We start from the raw sequence: 24,352 nt of genomic DNA, 5'->3' as shown, positions 1-24,352 counted from the left end.
TGCCATCTAATTCTTGGTAGACCATGGCAATTTGATAGAAAGTTCATTCACAATGGAGAGAAGAACTCTTATTATTTTTAGAAGGATGGAGTTACATACCATATTCAATCCCTAAGTGATGAAGGAGAGGGCAGCAAAACTAAAGGCCCAAACGTGTTACTGGTAGGTGAAAAAGAGTTCATTAACACTCTCAAGGAAGGAGAAGGAGTGGGGTTTTCTCTTATAGTAAAACCAAAGGAAGAAAAGAAAGAAATGAAGGTTCAAATACCTCATGAAGTGCAACAGATGCTAGACAACTTCAAAGCAATCATAAGTGATGGAGCACTAGAAACCTTACCTCCCATTAGAGTCATAAGCCATTAGATTGATTTCATTCTAGGAGCATCTTTACCCAACAAAGCAACCTATAAGATAAATCTAGAACTGAAAAAGAAAGTGGCTTTACAAGTCCAAGAATTATTGGACCAAGGGATGATAAAGAAGAGCATAAGTCCTCATGTCGTACCTATAGTGTTAGCACCCAAGAAGAGAGGAACATGGACGCTATGCACAGATTCAAGAGCCATAAATAGAATCACTATCGGGTACAAATTTCCTATCCCAAGAATTGAAGACTTGATGGATTTCTTGGGAGGTGCAAAGTATTTCACTAAGATTGATCTCAAGAGTGGATACCACCAGATTAGGATAAAGGAAGGTGATGAATGGAAAAAAACCTTCAAAACTAAGGAAGGACTTTATGAGTGGCTTGTTATGCCATTCGGTCTTCGTAATGGTTTAAGTACATTTATGAGACTCATGAATGAAGTGTTGAAAGATTTTATTGATAAATTTATTGTTGTATACTTAGATGATATCTTGATTTTCAATAGAATTAGAGAGGAACATCTAGAGCATCTTAGTATTGTATCGCAAAAATTATATGATGAGCAACTAACAATAAACTTGGAGAAGTGTGAGTTTATGAAGTAGTAACTTGTCTATCTTTGATTTGTAGTTTCAGGAGGATATTTCAAGATGGATACATCAAAGGTAGAAGCCATCACAAATTGGCAAACACCAAAGATAGCAAGTGAAGTAAGATATTTATGGCTCTTGAACTTTTTAAACAAAAGGTAGCTACACAACTAGTACTCATATTTGTGCACCCATGCAAGATACCATCAAAGGAGGAGTTAAGACTAAGTTTTAGTGGACCAATGTAGCTAACAAAGGGTTTGAACTTTTTAAACAAAAGGTAGCTACACAACTAGTACTCATTCTTCCTAGTTTTAATAAGTTGTTCACAATTGAATGTGATGCAAGTAATATAGCAGTTGGTGTTGTTTTGAGTCAAGAGAATGGACTTGTAGATTTATTTAGTGAGAAGATAAATGATGCCAAGAAGAATTATTCATCCTATGATCTTGAGTTGTATGCTCTTGTCCAAGCTCTTAGAAAGTGGAGGCACTACTTGTTACCTAAGGAGTTTGATGTTTACACAGATAATCAAGCTTTAAGTTTTCTGAATTCATAAGATAATTTGAGTCATAGGCATGTTAAATGGGTTGATTATTTGCAGTCATATACTTTTTCTATTAAGCATAAGAAAGGACAATGTAATAAAGTAGAAGATTCTTTGAGTAGAAGGCTACTAACAATGCAAGAAGTGCAGATTCGAAGTATTGGAGTTGATTACTTCAAGGATTTGTACCCCAATGATGAAGAGTTTTTTAGCCATTTAAAAGGTTTATCAAGAATTTTAGAATCACTTTCATAGTAAATATATTGTCTTTACTTTGTAGAATGGTTTTTTGTTTAAAGGTGGACAACTGTGTGTTCCCAAAGGATTGATGAGGGAAAATATGATCCAAGAAAAGCACAATGGATGTTTGAGTGGTCATTTTGGCCTTAATAAGACATTGGAATTGGTTCAAAGGTTCTACTATTGGCCCAGAATGCAGAGGGATATCAGAAGGTATGTTGAACAATGTATGGTTTGTCAGAAAGCTAAAGGTACAACTACTAATGTTGGTATTTATCAACCATTACCTATTCCTACAAGGCCATGGGAATGTGTAAGTATGAATTTTGTGGCTGGATTACCCAAAACTAAGCTTGGTTGTATAACATTTTTTTTGTTGTTGATAGATTTAGTAAAATGGCACATTTTATTCCCTTTAAAACTACTCATGATGCTAGTCACATTGCACACTTGTTTTTCAAAGAGGTTATAAGAATCCATGGTTTTCCGATTAGTATTGTTTCAGATAGAGATGTCAAATTCCTTGGATATTTTTGGAAAACTCTTTGGAAAAGACTAGGAACTAATTTGTCTTTTGGTTCAGCCTATCATCCCTAAATGGATGGTCAAACAGAGGTGGTCAATAGGACACTTCAAAACCTTTTAAGGTGCTTGCCAAAATAATGGACAAAGTTGGGATTAGGTTCTTCACCAGGCAAAGTTTGCGTACAATGATAATGCCAACAAGTCCACTGGGAAGAGTCCTTTTGAGATAGTGTATGGTATCCACCCATGAGGTGTTCTGGAATTACGAGATCTTGGTAATCTATCACACAAAAGTGGTCAAGCTGATGATGTCACTCAACCTATGAAGGGGGTTCATGAGCAAGTCAGGCGAGCTCTCCAAACTTCTTCACAACAAGTTAAAGCCAGAGTTGATGCCACACGGAAAGATGTGCAATTTTTAGTTGGAGATTTGGTGATGGTACATTTGAAAAAAGTTTGACTTCATAAAGGGGTCCCTAGAAAGCTACAAATGAGGCGAATAGGCTCATGTAAATTTTTAGTCAAGTATGGCTCTAATGCCTATAAATTCGATTTGCCATCAGATATTGCTTTGTCTCCCATTTTCAATGTTGCAAACTTGGTTGCCTACAAGGGGCAACTTCCCAAGGAGGATGCACGAGTTTTGGATGTCCAACAATCACTTGCTAACTTTCCCTTACTTTCTTCTTCCATGCCTCAAGCTGAGAAAGTGTTCAATTCCCACGTTCTCAAGAAGACTAGACAACAGGTCTACATGGAACATTTGGTCAAGTGGATGCATAAACCTGATTCTGAAGTGACCTGGGTCCCTGAATAAGAACTTTTTAAAGTTTGGAATTGATCTTTCCTTGTTGCCGAGTGCAATCACTTGACTTCTTTGTTTTGGGGGGAGTATGGTGCAGGAGCACCTAGGGGTTAAAATTCCCTTAACCAGTTTTGGCTTGTGAGACCTTCCAGTGGTCATGTAAATACATAAAGACTAGCTCTAATCCATTTGTTTGGTCATTTAGTTGTAGTTTCTTGAAATTTTCCTTATCGGCAAGACCTAACCTAATTGAAAAGTCTTCCCCAATGAGTTCGCCAAAGTTGGAGTGGTTGTATCGAGTATCGACAGGAGTGGTTCACACTTACCCCAATGACTTGATAAGTTGTTAGTTCTTAGAGTATAGCCATCAGGTTTTAGATGGAGTAGTTTTAAGCTACCCCAATGACCTGATGAGAAAGCATAGGTATGGAGTGGACCCATCGAGCATCAGAAGGAACACTTCACTCTTACCCCGACTACCCGATGACAAGGCACAAGCAGAGGAGGTAGACATTAGAGACATTAGCTATCAAAAAGCACAATGTAATGCTACTCGATGACCCATTGGAACATCACAAAGTGGAGGAATATGGCATCGACCATCGGGCCAACATATTTGGAGGGGTCCCGATGACTTGATGGAAACACCCAAGAAGCAGAGGAAAGCATCGCCCATCGGATGAAGGGGTTTCTTTCTATCCCAACACCCAATGGAAAAGTGCAAGTGGTGGACATGGTTATCGGCCATCGACGAAGGTTTGTTTTGGTTACCTCGATCACCCAATGGAAAAGTGTGAACTTTGCAAGTCACCAACGGGCATCAGAAGCCAGGTTTTGAGGCTACATCGATGACCCGTTATGAAACTATTTTCTCTAGTTTGTAACTGTCTATGTTTCACAATGGATGGATGAGCTATAAAAGACTAAATGTAAGGCATTGGATTGGTTGGATACTGTAGGAAACAAAAGAGAAATAAATACAAGTTTCTTTTATGGTTTTCTCTCGCTGAGTGTTGTATTGTCTTGTTTTTGTTAAGTTTCATTACAGCTCTATAATTAAAGCTTCCTATTTGTTGTTTGTTTCTTTGTTAAAAATTCATAGTGTAAATATGGCTCTATCTTGAACCTCCACCGTGGGATCCACATGGTCATTGGAGTTCTTTAGGAAGAGTCGAATGTATAGTAAGAGTAGAGTAGCAGTAAGAGGAAAGCAGGAAATGGCCATTGCCATTTCTGCATACTGAGCCTAGGCGAGCTTGGTGATAGTCCGGATAGGTATCAGTAATCTGAAGGAGATAACTTGTAGGGGAAGGAAACTATTGAGAAATGGAAGATCCATAAGGCTACAAGCCTAAAATCGAGACATTGTGTAACCAAAGGGGGAAAGTTTTCTAAACCAAACAAGATGGGTGGCTTTGCAAAGAGAGAGAGAGAATGTGTGTGTCCTTCACCCCTACAATGATTTAGTGAACAAGCTTACTTTGCGAACTTGAGGAAGGTGAGATAAGCAAACAAATGGTAGGGAAGCCCTTAGTAGTCTAGAGTGGTAGACTTGGAACCCGAAAAGGGATAGAAGCAAACAATCAAAGAAACCTAGTTGATGGTAAACTAGGTAGCCTCCCTATCACTTATTTAGATTGATAAACTTGTCTTTGTCTTTGATCATGTGATTTGAGCATCTGGAATCAATTATCCATGATCTTGGTACAACTTTAGCATGTAGTGTAGTCTTATGTTCTAGTCTTCCAGACCTATCCTAATTCTTATCTTCTATGGATAGGAATAAATATTATTCATTCGAGTCTTCAACATCTTCTTCTTTAGATGAATATTCCTCCATAAAGAAAAAATTATTTTCCCCTTTATCTCTACCATTTGTTCTTTTCTTAAAATCATGTCTTATGTATCTACTTTTCTTTTCATCATGATCAATTTTTTTGTATTTTTTTTATATATACATTTAAAAGAATAATTACCAATTCTTCCACAATTAAAATATTTCAATGGTAACTTACTTTTGTACTTCTAGATCCTCTCTCCAGTCTCCTTACAAATTTTTCTTCAATCTCATCCATGTTCTCACTTGTTTATGGTTCATCTCTTCATATCCTTGAAATGTTAAATGCAGATTTTCTTTGATATGATTTTATATCTTACATCTCTCCAATTTCATAGGCAAACACTATTCCTATAAGCTAACCAATTGAGTAGTTATTCAATTCATGACATTCTTCAATAACACACTTATTTGGTTTGTAGGGTTTTTAAAATGTAAATAGGATCTTTTTGATAACATAACTTTCTTCTAGCACTCCATCAACAACTTGGATAGCCTCCATGGTATCATTTACTCTATGTATGTAGTTCTCAACACTTTCATCATCAACCATTCTAAAACCTTCAAATTCTTTCTCCAAGCTCAAATGTCTTGCTTGTTGGGTCTTTGAATCACCTTCATATGTATAAAAAAACTTGTTATATATTCCCTTAGCTTCTTTCATTCCTTTAACCTTTCCAATTACTTCATCTCTAAGACAACGGATAAGTATTGTTTTAGCTTTTGCATTTGTCTCTTGAGCCTTAATTTCATCTAGAGTCTATGGTCCATTCTGAGGTTGTTGAAAACCTATCTAAATAATCTCCTAGATTATATTCTACAATGCTTACAAGTAAAAATCCACTGTGCTTTAAGATGAAGGTTTTGCACCATCTCTAGATCTACCTCAAGCAATTAATATTTTCAAACATGAACCAACACTCTGATACCAATTGTTGAACATCTGATAGGACTAAGAGGGGGGATTGAATTAGTCGAGAACTTCAAAATAGATTATTAATAAGCAATATTATCTTACTTATCAATAATACATTAATCATCAACACATAAGAATCAACCATCAACACAAGAACACCAAATTTACAGAAAAAACCCAAATAGGAAAAAACCATAGTGAGAATCTAACTCACAATATGAATAAAAATGTTTACAACATTTTAGGCTTACTTTCAAGTAGAACCAACACCTAAAGGATTTGCAAAACTAAGGCACACAACCTTAGGCAAGATACAAAGAGGACTTTCTCAACTGAACAACACTTCTTTAGGTCAAGATAAAAACTACTATTGAAGGAATCACTATTAGTCAACAACAAATGAAATAGCTGAATTGAAATTGAGAAGGATTCTCCTAAATAAGAAATTATCCTTGAACAACTAGATCAAGCAACCAACATCATGGCAAACATCTCTGATAATCTTCACTGTCACAACACATTGTCTTACAAAATATATCACTTTAAAATCTCTTCTCAAACTAAATTTCACACAAACACAAACTCAAATATACTTGCAAATCATTGTATACACTTCTCACAAAATCCACTGCTCATCCACAAAACAATTCATCCATCCACACATCTTAAAGATGAGACAACATTGAAATCCTAATTAAGGGTCAACCAAAACAAAATAAGCAATACTACACAAAATAAGCCACCCAAACTTAAAATACCCAATTCGGTCAACTCAAGGAGAAAGAGGGGACCAAAACATATTACAATACATCCTTCCATGATTGATCCAACAATCTGCACATGCTAACACAAACTCCAAAGATGTTACCAAACATAATGTGTAGAAATAACAACTAGCCAACTACATAACCTCTTTCGATGCAAAATACTCAATGCCGATCTCCACACACCATGGTGAGACCCAAAATTATATGTCAACACATCTTCCAATGTATACCTAGACTAAAATAATATGATCCATTAAACTGCAACACAATTAGCAACATATCTAGAGGGCACCAAAAGCTTTCCAGACCATCCTAAACACAAGATGACACAACCAACACTAGAAATATTAACTACAACACAAAACATAATTCCAAAAAAAGAAAGAGCATATTTGGACCAACATCCATTAAGATAACTAGGTTTGGCATCAATGACAACCATAGAAAGCTCATGCTGCTAGCAATCTCATACAATCTTTAACATCTTCTTACAATTGTGAAGCTATAAACACTAAACCATGCACAATATCTTCTTCTTTTAATAATGAAAATTTTGTAAATGTTATTGTAGTCCTTTCCACTCAAAATCCTAAGAGATCAATTATTTATGTGACTACAACTAGTCCTTCCTCATAGAAATTGAAGTCTATTTATGGGAAATCTTTTGAAAGTGGTTCTATTGATATTTTTACAAAATTCACTCAATATAAGGATGTTTCTTGTAATGCCATTTCTCATATATATAATACAAGGAGAAATAAGAAAAAATGTGGATCAACCCACTACCTCTTTACCACTTTCTCAACCTAATCTTCCTCAAACACCTAAACTTGTAGCCAAGAAAACTAGTGACTATGATCTTGTTGAGTAACTTTGCGTTACTCCCGCCAAGGTATCACTATGGGATTTACTCCAGACTAATCCGGTGTATCAAGGTATGATTCAAGAAGCTCTTCAAAATATCTTATTACCTTATTTCACTAAAATGATAGATGTAAATGCATTGATGGATCATATTCATTTGGATATGCCAAATATCGCGTTCTAGCCTCTAGGAGTGAGAAATTTAGTAGATTTATTGATGATAATAGTGTATGTTAATGGTGTTCGAGACTTGGCTGATTGGGATCATTTCTTTAGCATGTGTGGACCTAAATTGCATTCAATTCTATCTAGATTATGGACCATCTTAATGTAACGTGTTGTTTGATCTTCTCAATGTGTTTCTAGGATGTCTTATGGGTTGGATATTATTTGTTTGGTCTTAGGCCGACATGCTTTATAATTATGTAATTGCTTTATTTTCTGGTGGCCGACCTTATTGTTTGTGGTTGGGGGTTTGTATATATATGATGTAAGATCTCATTGGAGATCATGTATGGATATGTAAGGAGCGAATAATGTAATAATCATTCATGCAGAGGATTTGGTCAATCATTGGTGATCGAGTTGGGTTTATTTAAAAATATTTAGTCCTACAGTATTGAGCTTAACCAGAACTATACTTAGGCATATGAGATGATATCATTGCAGTTTATTCTCTCTTCCGGATTGTAGTCTGGATTTTTATGTAGTCAGTGAGACTCCTTTTTTTAATGAGCAGTGTGCTCTAGGCTGTTGGCCTTCCTGCAAGTGCAGGCCCCTCAATTTGTAATCGCATACTTACTGCAAAAGTATTATCTAACTGTGGGTAGGCTTCCCATAGTGGTTTTTCCCTTTACTAAGTTTTCAACATAAAAATATTGGCATCATGTGGATGGTATTTATTCTCTAATTGTTTCTTGTATTTAATTGGTATGTCTTCTATTTCGGTAATTGGTTTATGCATTCCGATATTGGTCTTTTGGGTTCTAGTATTAAAGTTTTAATTTCTTAACGTTCTGGTAATCTGGTGACAATTGAATCACCCCCCTCCCCTCTCAGATGTCTTCCAGATATTTGAATTGTCTAACAATTGGTATCAAAGCTTTGGTCCTTTCTACATAAGCTTAACCTCTTGAGGAAGATCATATGGTGAGTAACAGTTCAAGTTCATCTAGTTTATCTATTGCTATCTTCCAAAGAAAAATTCCTAGGCTTGACAAAACAAATTACAGAGTATGGAAGATTCAGATGGAGACTCATCTAAGATGTCTGGATAAGGAAATTTGGGAAATCACAGAGAATAGTGTTACTCCTTTTAATCTGACATTTGGCAATCCTCCTCCGACAAACTTAGATAAGGAGCTTGAAAAGGATTGTAGAGATAGATAATCCCTCTTGTGTGCACTTTCTGATCAACAAATAATGAGATTAATCGACAAATCAACAACAAAGGCTATATGGGACAAGTTGGAGATTCTTAATGTAGTTGACCCTATTGTTAAGATTGCTAAACTTGATGGTTACCAGGCAAGATATGAAAACTTGAAGATGGAAGAAGATGAAAGGAGTACTACATTCATGGAAAGGGTAAATGAAATTGTTATGGGAATTCAATGTTGTGGTGGATCTCTGGGTGAAGATGAAATAGTTTCTAAAGTTGTGAGAGATTTGCCAATAGTTTATAAGATGAAGGCTACTAAAATTAATAAATTGAGAACAATGGCTAATACTTCTATGAATAGAGATACCTTGGTTGGGAAATTATCTTCTTTTGAGCTTGAAGAATTTGGACCTTCTGGAGCTATGAAGTCTGAACCTTCTTTTCATGCATTTACATCATCAACTGACAATCAAGATTGGAAATATTTGTATGCAAAAAAAATTGATGATATGAAGAGAGAAGATGAAGAATTTGAGAAACTTGAAGCCATGTTTGCTAGAAGAGTACCTAAAGGACCGTTAGGAAGTAAGTATGAAGGAAAATTACCTTTTAAGTGTTTTGCATGTACGAAGATAGGTCATTTTGCATCTAGATGTATTGAAAGAAATTCAAGATTTGAAGAAAGAGCTAGAATATCTTTTAAGCCTAACCCTGTATATCAGAACAAGTATAATTATAGGAAAAACAAAGATAAATCATGCTACATTGAGGATGGGGAATGTGTGACTAATTTTGATGATGAATTGGCACAATACTCTGCTAGTGGTTCGGGCAATGGAAAGAAATGGGTGTTCCTAGCTATCAAGGAAGATGTTCTGACACTAGAAGAGAATGTACTTGAAGAGAAGGCACTTTCTTCTAAAATTGAAAATAAGGATTAATGGGTAATTGACAGTGGATGTTCACATCATATAATTGGAGATAAAAGGATGTTTCTATCTTTGCAAGAATTTGATGGCGGTCTGTTAGATTTGGAGATGACAAAGAATGTATGATCAAAGGAAAAGGAACTATATCATTAGATGGTAATCACAATACTGATAATGTTTATTATATTGAAGGTTTAAGGCATAATATTTTGAGTGTAGGACAATTGGTGGAGAAGGGATTTCAATTACAAATCAAGGATGGAAAATGCAAAATCATTAATAAATATGGATTGGAGATTGCAACCGGTACTCAAACAAAAGGTAATATATTTCATTTGAATTCCGATGAGAAGAAATGTTTGATTGCACAGCTTGATGAGAGTTGGCTATGGCATAAAAGGCTATGTCGTGAATTTTGATTGCATGGTAAAGATCAGTTCAACTAAGATAGTTAGAGATATACCTAAGATTGTGAAGCCCTATAATTCGGTATGTAAAGAATGTCAAATGGGAAAACAAGTCAGAAGCTCTTTTAAGAGTATACAAGACAAATCTAATGATGTTCTTGATCTTATTCATACTGATTTGTGTGGCCCTGCTAGAATTAAAAGTTTTCAAGGTGATAGATATTTTATGATAATCATTGATGATTATTCTAGAATGATGTGGGTTACTTATCTAAGGGAGAAATCTGAGCCTTTTGAAAAGTTTAAAATCTTTAAAGCTAAATTTGAAATTGAGACAGGATTGAAGGTTAAGTGTTTAAGGTTAGATCATGGTGGATAATTCACATCTAGCGAGTTTAATAACTTTTGTGAGAAGCAAGGCATAAGGAGACAATTTTCTGCTCCCTGAACACCTCAACAAAATGGATATTTGGAAAGAAAGAACATAACTATCTTGGATGTTGCTAGGACTATGATGATGGAAGCTAATCTACCTCATATCCAATGGAGAGAAGAAGTGAGTGTCGATACTCATTAAATTTGAGTCAAGTTTAGAGGCCCATTTCAAAATTTTGCTCTACATTTCCAAATGATCATAAAATGAGTTAGTTTGAATGGCCTAGTTAGAGAGAGGGTAAAATGGAGCTAGTTGATTTTCAAAGGGTAAGGCTTGGAAAATGTGTCCTGTACCTTTCATTTGGCCTACGAAGTGTTCTGCAACTCTCAATTTTTTAGTTTGGATCAGTTTATCAAGTACCCATTTCAAGGGGTGAGCTGAAAGTGTATTTTAGGTGCAAATGCAGATTTTACCAAGTAGCCTACTTTGAGTGCTTATATATTTTGCCTTGTCGATACTCACGGTGAAATTGAAAATGGATTGAATTTTATGCATAAAAGTGTGCCTCCATGCAAAATTTCAAGTCTTTATGAATCTATTTGCTCAAATTAGCAGGCTTAGTCTGTGTGCAGTTTGTACGGTTTGACAAGTCCCTATCTTAGCACCTAGTCGGAGCCCTGTTTTGCGTAAGTGTAAAAGTTGCCTCAGTAAGTGTCATGACACAATGTTTGTTCTGGGCTATTGTTGGTATACATGGAAAGCTATGTTTCAAATTTCAAGCCTCTACCAATCTGTTTGATCGGTTTTCAAAAGGGTTTCTTGAATCATCTTTTCAGTGATCCGTACTTTCATTGTCATACTAGTTAAAGTGGTCATTTTCACGATCGCACCATTTGCACCCAGTCAGACTTTTGGTCGAACTGAGAATTCAAAGATTTGATATGTACTTCAAGGTACCTATGTCTCATATTTGATGGTCTACAAAGATCATTTAATATTTTTAAGAAAGCCATCATGAGTTGCCTGCGCATTGACTTCATCAGGTCCGCAGTGCCAACAAAGCCAGTTGGTCATTTTTGACAATTAATATCTCTTCGCTAGGGATTCATCTTGAAAAATACTTTGGTAGAGTTGATTCTTGTATATCAGAGTACACGCCTGTTAGATGGCGAGGTCCAGAAAGATGTTTTGACCAGTTTGAAAATTACGTCTTAGCAATTAAATGCGAAAATGTGGTGCAAGTGCCTGAAAGTTGCAAAACTCAGCTTGATGATCCGAAAAGGGTGCTGACCGATTCTAGAGGTAATTTTAAGGTTCCTGAGGTATTTCAGTGGTTAGTTGCATGAAAACAAATTTTTTTTTAGTCGAACCCATTTTGGGGCCTGACCTGGCTCATGCCCGTACATTGATTTTATTGGCGACTTTGTTTATTGGGAGAATTTTAGAACATTTAGATGAGAATGATATTTAATTGATGGAATCCATAGTTCTTTTGCATGGTATTGGCATGAATATCAATCATAAAGGCTATCAAAGGCATTCGTATTATCTTATCAAGAATAATGAACACCTTCATGGCTACAACATTGTAATGATGGAGCATACACAATTGTTGTCACACCATGATTAATGGATCCATTTGCTAGAGTTCAATGAGAGTCCTCCCTCCATGTGGGAGCAGCTCCAAACAAAGCAAATGTGATATCAAGTTTCAATTGCCAGCAAATCCCTCCATGTGTGAGCAGCACAATGAAAACTCCAAATCAAATAGTAATCTACAGGTGTAAAACTTGGTTCCATGTCCTCTATCAGCATTCTCCCTTCACATGCCAATGAGGAATCTAAAAGGCAGCAGAAAACCTCCAACAACAATGGCATTTGGCAGGTGAAAATGGTAACTACAATGAAGTTTCCTGCCCAGTGGCTAGTAGAAGCCTCAGAAAAATTTCAAGCCAATGCAATGTGGTCCTACGCAGTGGCTAGTAGAAGCCTCAGAAAAAAATTTCAAGCCAATGCAATGTGGTCCTACGCAGTTGCTGGTAGAAGCCTCAGAAAAATTTCAAGACAATGCAATGTGGTGGTGCACAGTATGTTGAAAAGGCAACTACAACTCAAACAAATGCAATTGGTAGGTCACGTGGGCCATGAAGCCTCCAAGCAATTTCTTAACCAGAATTCCTCTTTGTTGTAGCATGGTGAGTAGACTGCAGAGACTTTCAGCATGAAATGCTATGTGGGTGTTTTCAAACTCTATCAAATGAAAATACCAGCAGTTCATGCCTCCTCCCTTGTCCAACATGGGGGTTTTCAACTTCAAAAAATATAGAAAACCTCTCAGCAAATCGAAATTGGCAGCATCATAGTCTTCTGCATGGAACATGGAATAGATGGAATTTAAAGTTGCAAAAAATTTGAAGCAGAATACAATTTGATAGAGCTTGCCTCCTCCAATGTGTGGTATGGTATAGTGAAAGGTTTATAAACTTTCAAACAAATGCACATGGAATGCATAGTGCCATGTTTCTTGCCCTTGCCAGCATCCTCCTATGTGGGTTTTGAAAGGGGGATAGAATTTTTTAAGAAACAAATGCAAAATGGGAAAGGACAAATATAGAAATCTTTAAGCAAATTATAAATTGGTATGTGTGAAGTGTAATTGCAGACCCTTGCCAGTGTCTTGCATGGTGAAAAGAGTTTGAAAGAGGCGATAGGTATGGGAAGCATCATTAAAACTCAGAAATTGCTTCAAAACATGTAGTTCCAGGCATAAGGCATTATCCCACATTTGTTGGGGAGTGGGAAATTTTGGTATTTAAAACAAACACTCCACACAAGTATAGTGTCAAAGCCTTGGAGGCTTTTGACGGATGGTGTTGGCTAGGCCCAAGTGGACCCCACATGCATGGGTGCACTTCTCGAGGTGACCAAGGAGGCCAACAAGTGGCAACCAAGTGGACCCCACGCATGCACAGATCTTGATGCAGGTGAGTTTTGCAAAGAATGTATGGCTTAACCAGTGAGAAAGTTCTAGGAGATCTATAGTGCTCGTTGATTTGCTAAGGGGAGATGCTCAAGAGTTAAGCTTCATGAAATAGCAAAAAGCACATGCGAAAAACCAAGGTTAAAGACCCTACAGGTTCAACAAGATCTGACAGTCAGTGTGACTTCGTAAACCCGAAGAGGCAAGCCCGTTAACCATCACAAAATGGTGAAAGACAGGTGGCAGGTCCAGGAGGAGGTCCATCTTGCGGGTCTCATCCAGTGGCGTTGAGGTGGTGATGATGTGGTGTTCATATGGCAGTCCAGTGGTGCATAGATGGTGGTGACGAGGCAGTCCAGGTGGTGAATCAGCGAGGTGTCACTAGTGGACCCTATCAGTGAATTAGAGACCACCATGTGGCGGGGCATCAGGCCAAAAATAAAAGAAAAATGGATGAAAATCAAATGTAAATGTATAGTACAAACTATATAGAAAATCCAAAAATTTAAATGATGTGTGCATATCCAAGTTTAATTCACCCAGAGGTCCATTTTTTGCCCAAAATACCAAGTATTATATACCATTGGAAAGCCCTCGAAATAAGAAATCCAATCATGATGTTTGTTTTAACAAATGTGGGATATTTAGAGAGCAGTTTCCATAGGAAGGAAGGAGATATTTTTGCAGTTAAGGAAAAAGAAGACACTTGGCAAATTTTGAGAAGATCTAATCTTTTTCCCTCCTCTTCTTATTCCCAATTTTTCTCAATTGTAAGGGTTCCAGAATTCTGTGAAAAATGCTCCTAATTTCTTGGTTTCCAATTTTAGGTTAGCTTCAAATTTGCAGTGTAATGTCTGCTTTCAAGTAATGGAGTCTTATTTTCATGCTATAGGTGTTTTCTATTGCAAAATTATATGTATGTAAGGCATACATAAATTCACACAAGATTGTCTCTAGATTTGTATTTCCATTTTATTCAAATCAGATCCTCAAGGAGGATGAAATTTGTTATCTCAAGGAGATAGTTGTGATTATTTGCAGGGATTCTTCAAGGAAGGATTTAAATTCTGTAATAAATCATGAATAATGGAATATAGTTTCAAGATTTGATGATTTTGTGAGTGATCTTAGTAATGCATTATGCAAGGCATTAATGCATGAATATTTAATAATGAAGATATATTTGCAATGAGTGTTTTCATTTGTAGTTGAATGTATGACTTTGTTGCCCTTGGATAAGGCACTTATCTTGCAGATTTTGGGGTTTTCTCAAAGATTTAAAATTAAATCAAAATATATACCTTTATTTTATGTTTTGTGGGAATGTTTCATCCATCTCATGCTTCAACTTAGTTGAGATGTCAATGTGGATTTAGCCCATCTATAGTAACCTCCTAGTTGTTATGCCTTGTGAGATCTATCTGATTTATTCATGTTGTCATATGTGGGTAAATGAGTTTGATTCAGTGCATCAAAAGGGTGTCCCCCCTAGGTCTAGCAGAACCTGAAATGTAGGAGGATCATTTAGGGTCCTATGTTATGTTGTCCAAGCCCTAATGTGTTTCATAGATTGAAATTGGCCATTTTATAGAAGGATTGCAGGTGAACTTAGGTTAATCATTTTTGATGAACAACAGTGAGCACAAAATTTTATACATTCAACATAGTACATATCAAAGAAGAAACTGATAAGACACCTTATAAATTATGGTTTGAAAATACACCTACAGTTAAGTATTTCAGAATCTTTGGTAGTAAATGTTAAATCAGGAGAGACTATTTCATTGGAAAATTTGATCCTAGATGTGATGAAGGAATATTTCTTGGTTATTCTAATGAAAGAAAAGCATATAGATGTTATAACAAAAGATTGCAAAGAATTGTGGAGAGCGTTAATGTCAAGGTGGATGAGCTAAATAAAAGTCAAATCAAAGTTTATGAGCTAGAACTGGGAGTGGAAATGATCATAACTAAACTGGTAACACCTTTACCAGAACAAAATGTTGAACTAGTTACTTCGACAATATCAAAAAAATGAAATAGTAACTAAAGAACAAGAAAGAGGAACAAAGAATCAGAAGACTCCTAGGTTTATAAGGTTGAATCATTCAGAAGATCAAATCAATGGGGATAAGAACAATGGAGTAATGACAAGAAGGAGATTGATAGCTAATGAGGTATGTTTAATTTCTCAAGTTGAACCGGTATCAGTAATTGAAGCATGCAAAGATGAATGTTGGATGAAAGCAATGGAAGAAGAATTAGATCAGATAGAGAAGAATAACACATGGATTTTAGTTCCCTTGCCTAAAAATAAGAATGCTATTGGAACTAAATGGGTTTTAGGAACAAATTAAATGAAGATGGATAAGTTGTGAGGAGTAAAGCTAGATTGGTTTGTAAAGGATATTCTCAGAAGGAAGGAATTGATTATGGTGAAACTTTTGCACATGTAGCTAGGGTTGAAGTTGTAAGATTATTTCTTGCCTATGCTGCACATAAAAACTACAAGGTTTATCAAATGGATGTTAAGTTTTCTTTTCTAAATGGAGATCTTGATGAGGAAGTTTATATTGAGCAACCTAATGGTTTTTCACTTTCAGATGATAAAAACATGGTTTGCATGTTAAAGAAAGCCTTATATGGGTTGAAACAAACACCTAGAGCTTGGTATGTAAGGTTAGATAAATATCTTTTGAAGCTTGGTTTCACTAAAAGTAATGTTGATAGTAATCTATACTATAAAGTCACCATTTATGATATATTGGTTGTTGAGGTATTTCTTGATGACATCATTTTTGGAGGTGAAGATAAGTTGTGCATGAAATTTTCTAAAAATATGGAGAAAGAATTTGAAATGTCTATGATTGGGGAAATGAAATTTTTCTTAGGTTTGTAGATTAATCAAACTGATAAAGGTATTTTCATCTATCGAACTAAGTCTGGTAGGGAGTTGTTGAAGAAATTTGGTATAGAAGACTCCAAACTAGTTAGTACACCTATGGTTACAAGTGAGAAATTGACAAGGAAAGATGAATCTTCACCGGTAAATCCTACAAGATAGAAGTCTATGATTGAAGGTCTACTATATTTGACTTAGACTAGGCATGATATAATGAATGTTGTTTGCATTGCATCAAGATATAAAAGTGATCCCAAAGAAAATCATGAGAGTGTGGTGAAAAGAATTTTTAGATACTTGCAAGGTACATCAGAATATGATTTGTGGTACCCTAAGGATGATGACTTTACTTTATGTGCATATATAGATGTAGATTGGGTAGGTGATGTTGATGATCAGAAAAGTACTTCTGGTTGATCTTTTTTTCCTGGAAAGAAACTTATTTCATGGATCAGCAAGAAACAATCTTGTACTTCTTTATCTACTGTTGAAGCTGAGTATGTTGTTGTTGCTACTAACTGTACATAAGTTCTATAGATGAAGAAAATGTTGAAGGACATAAAAGTGCATTGCATTGGACTGGTAGTTATTCACTCTGATAACTCTATTGCTATAGACATATCAAAGAATCTGGTATTTCACTCTAAGACAAAATACATATCTATAAAGTATAACTTTTTGAAGGAATAAGTGGAAGAAAATGAAGTTAGATTGGCTTTTGTGAACACTAAAGAGAAGATTGCAGACATTTTCACTAAACCTTTGCCTAAAGAATCATTGGAGTAACTCAAAGATGGATTAGGGGATTTTGTCCCTCTATCAGAAAGTTGATTGATACTAATTGGCATCAATTCGGTATGCATTATCAGATATATTATTCATTCTGGATTGATGTGGTGATGCTATTGCTCAGGGGGGTAGTTAGCCTTGTGATTCAGTGCTTTTTTATTTTTTCTTTGATATTTATGCCAAATCTTTAGAATTGATGTCAAAGGGGGGGAGATATTCATGTGAAAAAATTAAGGATATATATGAATTAGGGGGAGAAATTTGTAGTAGTTAACTAAGATATCATTTACATGGAGAGAATAGATTAGAACTTCATTGCTATATTCTTATGTGGGAGATTTGTTTGGCATTTCTTGGCACTTGGATGTTTTTCACATCTAGTGTTTCCATGAATACCAAAGGGGGAGATTGTTAGCTATTTGGAGGAATTTATTATGTGTTGCATTGATGTTTTGCGATTGATGTCAACACTAGTTGTTTTGGCTTCTTTACCAGTATCCTTCTGGTCCCGGTAGGATGTTTGGTTTCTTGTTGGTTAGATCAGGATGATCTGGTATGCTTTAGTATGTTTTGGCTTATGGAATTGGCTTAGATATTCTATTCATGTTTAGTCAGTTGCTTTTGATTTCGTGATCGGATGCTATCTTGTATGCTGGTAAGCTTGGTTGTTGATTCGCTGAGGGTTTCATTAGCAGAGCTTTGTTGAAGATCTTTTGATATTATACATAAGTGGTGTCGATGCAGCTTCTAGTAGAGATTCAGGACGCTGATGGTGATTGTGTTTGAGACTTTGTTGATTGGGATCATTGCTTTAGCGTGTGTGGAACTAATTGCATTTGGAATTATCTAGGTTATGGATTGACTTAATGTAACGTGTTGTTTGATCTTCTCGATGTGTTTTCGAGATGTCTTGTGGGTTGGATATTATTTGTTTGGTCTCAAGTTGACATGTTTTGTAATTATGTAATTACTTTATTGTCTGGTGGCCGACCTTATTGTTTGTGGTCGAGGGTTTGTATATATAGGATGTAAGATCTCATTGTAGATTATGTATGGATATGTAAGGAATGAATAATGTAATAATCATTCATGTAGGGGATTTAGTCGATCATTGGTGATTGAGTTGGTTTTATGTAAGAGGATTTATTCATCTGGTATTGAGCTTATCCAAAATTGTACTCAGGCATAGGAGATGTTATCATTGCAGTTCATTCTCTCTTCCGGATTGTAGTCTAGATTTTTATGTAGTCAATGAGACTCCTTTTTGTAATGAGCAGTGTGCTCTAGGCTTTTGGCCTTCCTATAAGTGTAGGCCCCTCAATTTGTAATCACATACTTACTATAGAAGTATTATCTAGATGTGGTTAGGCTTCACACCATGGTTTTTCCCTTTACCAGGTTTTCCACTTAGAAATCTTGGTGTCATGTGGATGGTATTTATTCTCTAATTGTTGCTTGTACTTAATTGGTATATTTGTTATTTCGGTAATTGGTTTATGCATTCTAGTATTGATATTTTGGGTTTTGGTATTAAAGTTTTAATTGCTTATGGTTCTAGTAATCTAGTGACAACTGATTCCCCCCCCCACCTCTCAGTTGTGTTCTGGTTATTTGAACTGTCTAAAAGATGGTCATATTTGTATTTGCATTGACTTTTGGATCTTAATAAGGCATCTCTTAAAGATGATTTTATGCTTCCAAATATTAATATGATTGTTGATTTGACACAGGCCATGCCTTACTTTCCTAAAAGGATGATTTCTTGGGTTATAACCAAATCCTTATAAATTCAAAATGTTAGTATAAGACTACCTTCACTACCCCTTAGGGTGCTTTTTTCCATATAGTCATGTCATTTGGATTGAAGAATACAAGAGCATCCTATCAATGTGCAATGACTTTGATCTTTCTTGACTTCATTCACAAGTTCTTAGAAGACTATGTTGATTATATCTTGTCAAAGTCTATAACTCACCAAGATCACATTGTGAAACATCTTATCCTTGAAAGACTTTGACTCTATAAGATGACACTTAATCGTCTTAAGTATGGTTTTGACATTGATACAAGCAAGGTTATAGGACTTATTATCTCTCACAATGGAATCAAAGTTGATACAAATACTATTGATGCAATTGTTAGCATGCCTCCACCAAGAAACATCTTGCAAATTTGTAGCTTACAAGAGAAGATTCAAGCAATTTCTAGATTTGTGTCATAGGTGATTGATCATACCCTTGATTCAATCAATTCCCTTTATACATTTGTTGAAAAACTATGTGCAATTCAAATGGGATGTGGAGTTGTTAGGCCCAATATGGAAAGCTAATGTATTGAGAGGGGAGGGGTGAATCAGTACTTCAAAACTTTTCTTCAACAATAACTTTATTGTTATGCATAAACCGAATAGTGCAGTAACATAATATAAAGCTAAAACAAATAGATAACAAAAATACATGATTCACTCCATAACACATATATTTTGGTTACGCAGAAACTCTTGGTTAGAGAGAAAAATTGTGGTGGGAATGGCACCCACAACTTCACTACTGCAATAATAAAGGTTTCTCGATTAGAGCTGCATGTTTAGCTGTTTCTGATAGCTTGCCCTATTAGGAGTATCAAGATCTGTTAGATCTACCTTGCTAAAGGATTTTACAACACTTAAACTAAATGTTGCACCTGGTTAGAGGATTTACAATTTATAGACTTGATTAGAGTCTTTTACCCTGTTAAAGGTTTCTCTTACAACTTCAAAATATTACAATAAAATCATTACAAATATCTGCAACTTTACATCTAGAATGTTATAGCAGATTCTATGTGCTTAGAATAAGATTACCTTGCTTATAGCATACCTCGGTAACCCATATAGTAACTCAGTAAACCCTTCTGTTTACTCTGTTCTTTGACTATTCTCTGAAATCCTTCCGATGACCTTTGTGTCTCTGTAACAATCATAACACTTAGTTCTTTCACATGTCTTGCTTCATATATTTCTATATCTTCCTTTCTGTCATGCTACATGTATATTTCTTATCTTAATCCATGTTGTATAAATAGATCTCTTATGTCGGTGATCCATTGATTGCTTCGATCTTACAAACATGTTTTATCAAACGAATAACCATGCAAAATATTTCATTGGTTAGATGACCTCAAAATCATACACAATCTTTAAGTGCAATTTCCAATTTGATAACGGTTAGATGTTCCTCGATATTGTAACACATTTTCATATGTATGTCCAAGTTCAATGAATCTGGTAACACGTTTCACTCAGTGTGTCATCTTTGCTGCTCAGTAGACATGAAATGATACTCGGTAGACAGCTCGGTGTATACTATGCTCTGAGACTACTTTCTTCTATAACCGAATGGACTGTGCATACCGACTGAATATCTCAGTAGAGATAACCGACTAGAGTATATAGAATAACTTTGAACATAAAAATAATGGCAACTTGATAAGTAGTAACAATCTCCCCTTTTGACATTAGTTGAGATGTTTGACAAAAACTACTTTCAAAGTTATAACTCAATAATCTATATATTTGCAAAATTTGACTATACTGACAGTATATACAATAGTCAATGAAATAGTAAATCCAGATATACTCCCCTTATCGATATACTGTACAAAACTCTGATTTTGCATGCTTGGTGATCTACTTTTGTTCTTTACTTACTATTTTGTTCACTACTCGGTTCACTGCTCTTGGATTCTCTACTTACTATGCTCGATATACTCCCCCCTGTATACTACACTCCTTTTGCTTGATACTATACTTTGATGCTTTGAATACTATATCACTCCTCTAATACTATATCACTCCCCCCTTTTGACAAACATCAAAACTTAGTTATCATTCGGTGGTGGCAACTAGTCAAAAATGGATTTGTACTTTGTCCATGCTTCGGTGAGAGCGACAGAGAGTGCATCCTTTACATTGTCCATTAAAGAATTCTGGGCTTGAATGTCAACCAATAATGATATTAAGCCATCTAAAGTGCTTCCCTCTTGTGTAGTAGATAGGTATGTGGCTCAGTTGATCTATTCTTGGATGGATGAAAGATGAGGAAGGAATAATGTCTGAAGTGTCATTATGTCCATCCTAATCTTGTGTTCTTCAATTCTTAGGTCCAATTGTTGAGCCATGAGCTGTTGTAGCTTTGTATGGAAATTCTGAACTGAATTGGGCTCTGTGGTCAACTTATTTGAGAGATCGGTGTTCTCTTTCTCAATTGCTTCCATTTTATTTTTTATGTCTTTAATGAATAAAGAAAATATACAGAGTTTCTAAAATAAATAATGAATGTGCTTGAGTTGAGGAGAAAACTCAGCAATAAATTTGACAAGTTTAACTTTGCCAATAGCTATAGCTTTTTGTACCTCTTCTATCATTTTTGTAGTGAGCTCCTTGTCTTTTAGCTTGCTCAAATATTCTAATGCATCTACTCCAGATGTCTCTATCTTTGTTAGGAGTTCATCTAGTTGAATGTGGATGGCTACATCTGTTGACACTGTAGCTTCCGGTAGCATATCTATTAAGAGTGCTTTCACCTTTTGAAGTACTTTATTTTTCTTTTGAATCACCATTTTCTTCTCTTGTTCGACCTTTGCTTTGCATAGTTCACCGAAATCAATGAGTGCTTACCCCTTTAATTTGGATATGTCAACATTGGGTAACACTAATTGTTTTGACAAATCAACTTTAAAACTATGTTTTTTCATCTTCTTTTCTTTACCTTTCACCGATTAAACTAAGACAATGTCTTGTGAGGCTTGATGACCCTCGGTAGGTTGCTCAGTAGAGGCAACACTTTGGTCAATTTCTTTAGCCTTTGTAGAGTCCTTTGGTGTCTCGGTACTCGGTGTCTCAGTTGCAACATTTTCAGTGCTAGAAGGTGCCTGTGACGTCTATTCTTGAGTAGTACCTTCTCCTGTTGTAGACATGTGACCTTTGGTGCCTTGATCCGTATCATGAGGGGTTTCGGTTGAGATAGGTTGATTGACCGGTGGATTAGGCTGAACTTGTTCCAAGACTGATTCACTGGATACAAGTTTTGCATATGCATTGCCTTCTATCATTTCCTGTTCCGGTGCCTCTGTATCCACGATATCTTCATCTATTTGAATGGTGTCAGCAGGGTCTTGCTCAATAACATCAGGATCTTCCTTGGTGACATCAACAATTTCAACTGTAGCTTGCTCACCAGCATCCTTGATTTTAAAGATTTCCTGCCACTTTTCTTTTGTCTCATTTTCCACTTCAATATTGTTGACTCTAAATTTTGCTTTGGGGATGAACAGCCTTATGGAAAATTCAGTGTTGGGGGACTGACTCGTGCAAAGAAACACTGAATGACCTCTGGAGTTGAGAAATCAGATCTTCCTTGAGTTTTGAGGAAATGGAGAGGAAACAAATACTTTTTAAGAAAATGAGATGCTAAATACTTAGGCGATGCGCCATATCATTAATAGGAAATGAACCAATAGAAATCAAGGAATGTTTGCAACTTCTGTAAGCATCTGAGCCAAAGAGGTAATCGAAACTACAACCAAATTTGCCTGAAAACATAAGGGACACATTCATCACGCATTCATTAGATAACAAGTATAGAAAAACATAGTTTAATCAATGAAGTCTTAGATAAAATATTCCCAAAGTTTGTCAGAATTTTCAACAACAATAGCACAGAAAACACTATAAATAGTAAGCCAAGAAAGACATCATAAAGGCCGCAGGCACAATCTGAATAATCTTCCTATAGAAAATCCCAAATAGTTTTTTAAGGCTGGAAACGAAAGAAAACTCCTACTTAGCAAATTAGACCGTTCTTTTCCTTCTCTAAGAAAATCCTTTTTTTGCGACATAGAAAATCCCCCGTTAAATACACCACTGCTTCTAAAAACAGCTCTCCTGAAAATCCAAAACTGGCACAATCTCCTTGGAATAGAAAAACATGGCGTGTCACAACAGAGGCCGCACCCAACAAAACAAGCCCTACAACTCAAACTTTTCCTTTAACAGCCTGGAGGTTACCCAGAACTGAATTGATTCTATCAGAAGAGAAAGGACTGCGGAAAAGGGGATCGTTGTGAGGAAACCTCTTGCAAACTGTGCAAATGAGTGGGCCCACTCAGAAGAATAGTAAATGAGCATTGCCATTTGTCACCCTCGTGCTGCTTCAAAAATGAGACACCAAAGAAGAACTGAGGGAGCAATGTCGGGCCACCAAGTGTTACGCATGCTCATCTCTGCTGACTAAAGAGAAAAACAACAATCACAACCAAGCCCGCCGAGAACTTACATCAGGGAAAATAAAGGTGAACATTTCCTGGTGACTATCAGGGGTGTTTCTGTCTGTGGAATAGAAGAATCCAAAATTACTGGTTCGAAGACCAAACCTCAACCCATAACAAGGTGAAAAAGATCAAAAACCTGCTTCAAGGGCAGCCATTCATCCTCTAAGAGCTTAACTTGTGCTTCCAACTCTTGGAAATATTGCTCTAGGCAAATTACTTCATCTAGGGGCAGAGGTACAGGTTCATCTTGGACCTAGTTCAGGAGAGCGGAGAGCTGGGCTAGAGGATGCAAAAGACTTTCTACTTCATTCACTAAAATAGGGCTTCCCAGTCATTGTAGAAAAACTCTGTCCTACTGTAAAATCTCAATTAGTTGCAATACTTTCTCAATCCGTAGCACAGAACCATCGGCAGGGAAAGGAGAAGCTAAGCCTAGAGAAACAAATTTTTCAACACGCCACTCAATGTCTGGTACTGAAAATTGCAAAGGCACCAGAGCAGCTGACACTTGCATAATTACCTTGTGGCGATTTATGAAGACATTAGTCCTTTTGATCAATTGTCAATGATCTGTAATCCCTTTCTCCCTAAGTTCCTCCTCTAGAGAAGAATAAAGCAACTGAATAAGAGTCTAGGCTATTGGGAATTTTGGACCGATGATAAGCATAGAATTATTTATAAGGTGCTCCACCTCAGCATAGAGGGATTGCTCATCACTGAGAAATCTTAACGTCGGCTGCAAAGATGGGTAGAGCTGCTTTACTTTTTCCCAATGACAAACACACAGCTCTATCAGCATAGTGGAGAAGTCTGGGGCAATC

Source organism: Cryptomeria japonica, chromosome 4 (genome assembly GCF_030272615.1).
Source record: "Cryptomeria japonica chromosome 4, Sugi_1.0, whole genome shotgun sequence".
NCBI lineage: Eukaryota > Viridiplantae > Streptophyta > Pinopsida > Cupressales > Cupressaceae > Cryptomeria > Cryptomeria japonica.
The sequence above is the reverse complement of the archived record's forward strand: the minus strand, read 5'-3'. Positions refer to the sequence as shown.